Source organism: Notamacropus eugenii, chromosome 6 (genome assembly GCF_028372415.1).
Source record: "Notamacropus eugenii isolate mMacEug1 chromosome 6, mMacEug1.pri_v2, whole genome shotgun sequence".
Lineage (NCBI taxonomy): Eukaryota > Metazoa > Chordata > Mammalia > Diprotodontia > Macropodidae > Notamacropus > Notamacropus eugenii.
Genome location: NC_092877.1, coordinates 197,113,406 through 197,121,855, shown reverse-complemented (window position 1 = coordinate 197,121,855; position 8,450 = coordinate 197,113,406).

The following is an 8,450-nucleotide window of genomic DNA, read 5'->3' as shown; positions in this document are numbered from 1 at the left end:
TTTTCACTAAGGTTAAGTGACTTGCCAGAATTGTACAGCTGTCGTCCAGGGTTAGATTTGAACTTGGGTCTTCTTGTCTCACGGTGCAACCTAGACTGAGCTGCCAAACTTCATTGAACTTACAATTTTTTTCTGGGGTTGAGCTGATGCTGGTGGAAGTTAAGAAATGTATGGACAATTGAGGGGAGGCAGATTAATGGGGTTGGGGGGTGTGGAGGAGGATGGGCGCAGGGCGGAAGTATGTGACCTATTATTCATCCTTATCACCACCCCATGTTAACACTTCACTGGTAGTGTATGACAGCCATGGGAAATTGGTCTGTTTCATGCCATTGAATGATGTCTTGGAATTCTCTCCTGTGGATAATTACATATATATGCCAGTTCTCAATTTAAAAAAAAAAAAATCCATCAGATGTGATTACAGGAAATGTCAATCATTTAAACAAATCTGAAATCTGGGTGTTCATCAGATTCCTCAGAATTTTCATTTAAAACATATGTAAGTGCATAAATCTGATTTTCTAAGACCTGGCACTCTAAGACACTTTGAGACTATAGAGGTCTAATTATCTAGAATGACATATGACATTTTTCATCCTGAAGCGGTGGAGGGAGCAAGGTACTAATATAACTCATTAAGAAGGTATTTTTAAAACAAGCTAAAACTTTGGATTTAAAAACCAAAACCAACTGCAAAAAATATACTTAAAACACTCATTATTTTAATTATAGATGGGAAGTTGTTTAGAGGTCATCATCATCATATGCTTTGGGCGGTTTGATTTTTAATCAGAGGCATAAAAAAGAAGCCATCAGTCTCCAGGGGTGGGGAACCTTGGCCCTGGAGGCCACATTTGCTCTTCTAGGTCCTTGGGTGCAGTCTTTTGATTGAGTCCAAGTTTTACAGAACAAATCCTTTTAAGGGATTTAAAAGGGCCACATGTGGCCTTGAGGCCCCACCGCTGGTCTACACAGACCTCTGTATAAAAGAAAGATGCTCATTTCCCCTCAAAGAGATGCTTGCAAAAGTATTCAAATTCTCCCTCCTCTTTTCCCTTGAGGAATCTCTCCTACAACAGAGAGACTAGCCATTTTGTGCTAGTGAATCATCAGCTAATTAACTGCCACATGAACAGCAGTTCCCATCAAAAACAGATGTTTACTATTGTCTTGACCATTGATCTGCTGAATTTTGTGGTAGGTAAGAAGCGAGAACAGAGATAAAGTCAAGTAATAAGCTGGAAAAAGATGCCTCTAATGGAAAACAAAACCGCCTCATGATTTCTTATTTTGTCTTTGAACATAAACAATTGATGGATATATTTTATTGCTTCAGTAGTGAAGAAGTTAGGCAGGGTTCCTCCTAAGGCAGCTTACTGAGTCCTGCTTTGGTACCTCATCATGGTATAGAGGTCATCTTGGCCTTTGTTCATGGAGACCAAGATCTAACAGATTTTATCATTCATGTTCATATCCTGCTAGCACACTGACATTCTGTCCCAGCTTCATTCACTTGGCTCACATAGAAGGATATAGTACAGTTGCAGGGGCAACAGAGGAAGGGAAGTAATGTCAGAGAGAAGACAGCACAAAGTTAAGAAGGTGAAAAGAATTTTAGAGAAAGTGGTGCCTTCCTAATGGAACCTGCTACCTGGACAGGCCTGTGATACCCAAGCATTTTATGATGTGTCCCCCTCCTCTGAAACTTACCCAGTAGAAAAAAAAGAGAGGAAAATTAAAGGCACACACCAGGAAGTGGGAGTAGGATCATTTTGTCCTCTGGAGAGGCCAACAGGTTACTCAGAGTTTCCATATTGAATCCACAGGGAACTGAGTCAGTTTTACAGGTTTAGTGAGTGAAAATTGCTTCTGAAGGTGAAGAATAATTTACACAATTAATATACTAACCTCATTTGCTTTTATGTTCTGCAAACCTATCTAGAGTTGGCAGGAAAGTCAAGACATGACTGAAATGACCAAACAGCAAATTGGTGGTTTTTTCCTCCAGATGTTCCTGTTTGCAGACAACATTGTCCTGATTGCATCAAACTCTAACACATTTCAGAGACTTTTACATAAGAACCATGATCACTCAAAAGTATGTGGTCCCCTTATCCACTCAGTAAAATACCAGGTATTTAAAAAAAAAAAAAATTTAAAATTAAAAAAAAAAAATTCTTGTTGTCTAGACCATGACTTAGAGCCCATAGACCTGGTCAGTTAGCATAGTTATTCTGGACAGACACTGCAGATGGACAATGAGCTGGGCCCACAACAGAACAAGAGGAGGGTAGACTGTATTGCCTCTGGGAAACTGGGCACTGTTTTCAATGACCTTATACTATTCCCAGAAACAAACCTCCATATTTTTAATGTCTGTATTTTTTTCAGCAGTGTTATATGACATCAAGTTCTTGCATACTACCATCTCTGAAGAATTAAACTTGAGGGTACGCCAAAGGGTAATAAATTACGTCTATTGCCAAAGCAGCAAGGAATCCTGAGGGACAGACAAGCAGAAGCGTGAGTCCAATGAGTCCAATCATAGGTGCCACTGCTTCCCCTCAAGAACCAATGGAAACATCCCAGGATTCCGAGCCCAAAAGCCTTGGAAATAGCAATACCCATCATGCTACTAACTCTGATTCCAAACCGACACCCCGGCCATCATCCAGTACAGAAACCCCTATGGAGAAGGGGCCAGCCAACCCCAGCAGCTGTTTACCAGGGCAGGCAAACAAGCCTAGATAAAGCCATAGGAAGTAGAATACATATGACAGGCAAGTCAAATCATTACCATCACCTTGACTACCATATCCTCTCAGACTCAGATGGAAATAGCCCAAGATCATGAATTCATGAGCCCCAGGAATATCGATGTCCTTCAGAGCACCCTGTGTCAAGCCCTGAAGAAATGAGACCTGGCAACTTCTGCAGGTGTTTAATCCCCTGACTGCTTAGCAGCTATAGCCATTGAAAGCCAGAAAGGGAAGTTCTCACAACCAAAGTTCTTGGCACTAACAAATGATTCAATATCAGAAACTAACATGATCTTATTAGTGGTAATAATATTAAAGAAGTTGCATTACCATCTCATTATTTCCAGTATCCTAAGCACCATGGGGCCTTTTAGATTTGCAAATGAAACCTCCTTTATGTCTTTTCTCCCTCATTAGAATGTGAGCCCAATGAGGGCAGAAATTTCCTTACATTTCTATTTGTATGTCTAACGCATAACCTATAGTACTTTGCACGTAGTAAACTCTTCATAGTTTTTTCATTTATTCATTCATAAGATAGGTATGAGTAGGCTGCAACACATTGGCAATGAAGAATTTTGTAAGATAAGTGGCATTAAGGAAGTATATTACCAGAAGAAGAGGTAAGTTGGTGACTTATCAAGGACAACGCATGGATAACTGGTCTCATGTGTATCATCCCAAGTTCAAGAGATGTAGAGAAAGGCCCAAAGTCTAGTGTGTAGAAAATGTATGGCACGACTTGGGCTAGTGTCACAGAGGATGAGAAAGCATAGAAAAGTTGTTGGAGGAAGTGCCTATATTGATGATATCACAGATACATACAAGTATTGAAGTATAATACTTATTGAATATTGACTATTGATTTGTCCTTTAGAAAGAGGAATTTTAAGATATACTATGTTGCCCCTCAGAGGGAAAACCAGCACTTACAAACATTAAGTAGAAAGTGTTATTTATTAATTCTAGATATATAGTACAATGCACAACAAAATGAATAGGGGAAACTTGTTATAACAAAAATAATTTTATTTTAATCAGTCTTGAACTGATTAAAACATATATACTCTGTCGATCAACAGAAATGCCTCTTCCCAATGCAATCTACACTATAGAGAAAGATGATTCAGGATCCTAAAAATTACAATTAAAGTTAGAAAACCTGGTTAGATGGGAAGTAATCTTTTTCAGATCACATCTTTCTCAAAAACTCTCAACTCCCCTTTTAATGAATGTCTCATAGAGTCTTAATTAAGTCACAAACTTTGAAATTCAGCATCTCAGCTTCCTTTTTGGGCAAGACAGCCTATGCTATGACAATTTTGAATTTGCTTAGTGAGATACAAATTGTAAGAAAAACCCTAATGTCTAGTGCAAGAAATTCATCTATTCCTGACGTGGGATCTTGGATTATGTGGGTGTTTGTATACATGCATGCACGCTGCATGGTTTTGAGTAGTTGTGAGCCTTCCACAATCTATAATACAAATATTACACAGATTTTGTATTCTATCACTTTTGTTTTTCATATTCCCTCAAACAATATCCTGTTGTGGAACCTTAAACAATTTATCACTAAATTTATCATTTGTCATATAGTTAGCATTTATCACTAAAATTAAGGCAATATCATTTTCCTGTCTCTTTGGGATGAGTATCCATTTTAGCAATACTAAAGAATGACCTGAACCTAAGAGGCTTCTCTCTCCTGATTATTACAGTGGAAGCTGAGACACTTCTTTCTTATATTCTCCTTATCTGCCAAGGAGCGAGAAAAGGATTCTACCAATTCCAAGCTATAAATGCAGGTTCTACAACTTGAGGCAAAAGTTTTCATCCCTGAGAAATAGCTAGCTTCCAGGAACTGTCCTCTACCTTACTCAGACCTCATCTAGAGTACTGCCATCAGTTTGAGCTGCCACAGTTTAAAAAGGTCACTGACAAGCTGGATGGTGTGCAGAGAAGGGCCATGAGCATGATGACGGACAAAAGGCCTATTCAATGAATGGACATTGCCTCACCCTAAGTGAGTACCTGCAAAGACCTTGGCCTAAAGGGCCCAAGGTCTCCCAGTGCATCCTGGGTCATCTCCAGTCATCCTGATGAATGTCTGCTCAATGGATTCAGATGACTCTGGAGGAGAAGTGAGGCTGGTGACCTGCACAGCCCTCCCTCACTCAAAACCAAGTCAAGTGCAAGTCATGTCATCATTTCTCTGATGGCATAGTCTTCTTCGGCAACAAAAGACGAACACAATAGGAGGATTAGTTGAAGGAAATATTTGACCAAGTGTGAAGAAGAGTCAGGAGGGAGGTTAATAGCTGTTTTCAAGTATTTGAAGGACTGTCATGGAAGAGGGATTAGATTTGTTCCATTTGGTTTAAGCAAGCAGGGTCCAAGATAGTAGTTTCAATAGTAGTTGGGAAAGAAGCCAATGTATGCTCATTCTTAGGAAGAACTCCTTCCTCAACAGTTACAGACATCTCAAAGTAGCATGGGCAGTCTCTCGTGGGCTTTTTTCCCCCTCCTTGAAGATTTATCAGAAGAAATGACCATTTGGGTACATAGCAGAGATTTCTTTTGGGACTGGGTTGGACTAGCTGGTTTCTGGGGTCTCTTACAACTTTGACTTTCTGTTATTTTGTGGTTTTGTGGCCAAGAGGGAGCTTGATGAGTGGAGATGAAGGCTCTTGGTGAGCATGGGAATGAGGAGGTGTGGGGATAGGACAGGGCACCTAGAAGTTCAAGAGTTAGGAACTATATGGTGTAACTCTCAGAAACCCTTTTTGGTCCCAGGCTGGATATCTAAGCATCTCTATTTTTTTTCTTCTCATCAACTCAAAGATTGGACATTTTACTTGCCTTTCAACTGCAGCCACCTATTGCTTTGACCAGTGTTTTGCTTTGTTCCTTGTGCTTCGCTGGAATAGATAATCTTAGTTTACTTACTACTCTCCTGTCCTTGAAACATGCACACATGGTTCTGGAGGCTTTCTGAAGGTGTCTATTACTAATAACAATGGGAAACAGGCTACTAAAGGGTGCCCAATGCTTCTCTCTTCCCCACATCTCCATTATCTAGGAAAAATTTCACTGGATTGTAATGTGCTAAAGGAGTCTTTGGCTACACCAAGTAATCAGATAAGATTTGCCCTTTTTGTCAAAGGAAAAATCAACTCAGGCACACTTGAGAACCTTATAAAAAAGAGTCTAGGAATTCTGGAATGAAGGGAGGGTTGGAAAATCAATTAGGAGCCAAAGGAGTTAACATAGAGGAGGGTAATAAGCAAGGAAGCCTTAGAGGTTTTATCCTCCCTTATTTCCACTTTGAACAGGCCCTGGAGCCAAACTGGCAAGATGAGAAGCTGGGATGCTGGATACAGAAGTTCAGATCCCATCTGAAATTAAGTACCTGTGGGACCTTAGTCATTTAACTTCACTGGATCTTAATTTCATCTTTAGAATGAAAGGATTGGACAAAATGGTGTTAAGTCCCTTCTAGAAATCTAGAGGAGAAACTTTGGAAAATATGCTATTGGTGGCAGGAGAGGGAGAGGAGAGAGTGAGAGAAAAGATAAAGATACTTCAAGACACTATGAGGCCATAGTTTGGGAGGCCACTAGCAGGAAAGAGTAAGGCAGATCTGGTCCAGGAAAGAGAGCAAGCTGCTGGAAGGTGCAAGCAGATTATATGGTACCTTATTATTTCAACTACTTATTCTTTCTATTATCTTACAAAGTTTTACCAGGGTAGGGAACCTGCATCCTCAAGGTCATATGTGGCCCTCTAGGTCCTTAAGTTCAGTCATTTGACTGAATTCAAAGTTCACAAACCAATTCCCTTAATAAAAGGATTTGTTCTGTAAAACTTGGACTTGGTCAAAAAAATTCACCCAAGGACCTGTAAGCCTCAAGGCCTCAGATTCCCCTCTCCTGCCTTAGCTGAAGGAGTGAAATTAATGTTCTCTAAATTTTGGCAATCTGAGCAAAATCCCATTCACTCTATTTATGGTTCTGGTATATATACTACAATCTCAATTATTTAAATTCAGGTATTTAAAAAATTTAAAATACCCATATTAAAGTAAGATTTGGACCAAATTGATCTTTGGTGGGGGGAAAAGGTATATTTAAAGTAAACTGATAACGTAAACACAATTTTAGGTGGAATATTTAAACTACCTGATAGTATAAACTATCTCTGAGTATATCAGTATTCATTTAGCCATAAACAGTTGGTGTACTAATCAGAAATACTTTATTCATTAAATTAGGCCCTCTAACATCCTATTTTATTGCTCTAGTTTGAATTACTTTGTGTACCTCAAAGTAACAAAGCTCTATCATTTAAAAAAATATTCTTTAGACCTTTCATGAATTTAAACTGCTCAGTCGTGTAGTGTGGGTTTATTATATGTAAATGCCTCGTCAAAATGAGAAATCAGTAACAATTACGGTCATCATTTCACTGTGCCCAGAATTTGGTACAATTAAATTTAACATTTAAAATATCTTGATCCAGAAATGAAAAATCCATTAAAAAAAAAATCAGTGAAACAAGAGCTAGTCTATTGAAGTTTCCAGCAATTGCAAAAAAATCTATTATTCAGAATGTCCATATGTTAACAGAACAATGATAACTTATATTCATAACAAGGAACACAAGCCAGGTAAGATCCTGATGAATTTTCTGAATGATCAAGAAAAGATGAAATTACAATCTGTACAGTTTTTATGCAAAATACATTTTATTGTGATCTACTTGTTTGAAAATTGAACGTTTGTGTGGTAGATATGGTTTTTTATTGTTATTTTGGCCAAGACTTGTGATTTCATTAGTGCAAGGAACTTCAGGTATGGAAACTCCCTCTATATAATGTATTTGTTGTTGTTTTTCAGTTCTTTTAGTTGCATCCAATTCTTCATGATCCCATTTGAGATTTTCTTGGCAAAGATTATGGAGTGGTTTGCCATTTCCTTCTCCAGCTCATTTTATAGATAAGGAGCCAAGACAAACAGGGTTAAATGACTTGCCTAGGGTTACACAGCTAGTAAGTATCTGAGACCAGATTTGAGTTCACAAAGATGACTATTCCTGACTTCAGGCCCAGCACTCTATCCAAAGAGTCACCTCACTGCCCCAAAAATGCCCATTAGCAACTTCAGTTAATAGTCTTAGAGAGTTTCCTGGGCCAAGGAGGAATTCAGTGGTCACATCACCAAAATGCATCAGAGACAAGGACTTGAACCTAGCCCAACGCTGGGCTCCATTCTCTATCCACTAAGCTATGCTTCCTTTCAGAGAGATATGGTAACAATCTAGTAATCTAAATATCCCATTCAATTACCATCAGAATATCAATGTTGACTTATAATTTGTTGTACATACATCCCTATGTAATACAGAACTTTTCTGATTAAAAAAATAAACTCCTAGGAGTGAGAGAAGAAAAATAAATGATATAAAACAACTAATTAACAAATCAATAAACCTTATGGATGTTTAATTCCATAATGCTAACTAATCCATTTGAATGAATAAATTGGCTAGGTATCTTGCAGACAAAGTCTGAAGTAATTTGGAAACTAAGGTTTAGTACTAAGCAAAGTGAACTATTTAACATCACAGTGAATATCCAGCTTTCCTTGGTAATGAGATGAAGAATAAATAATGAGTAGGAGAGAAAAA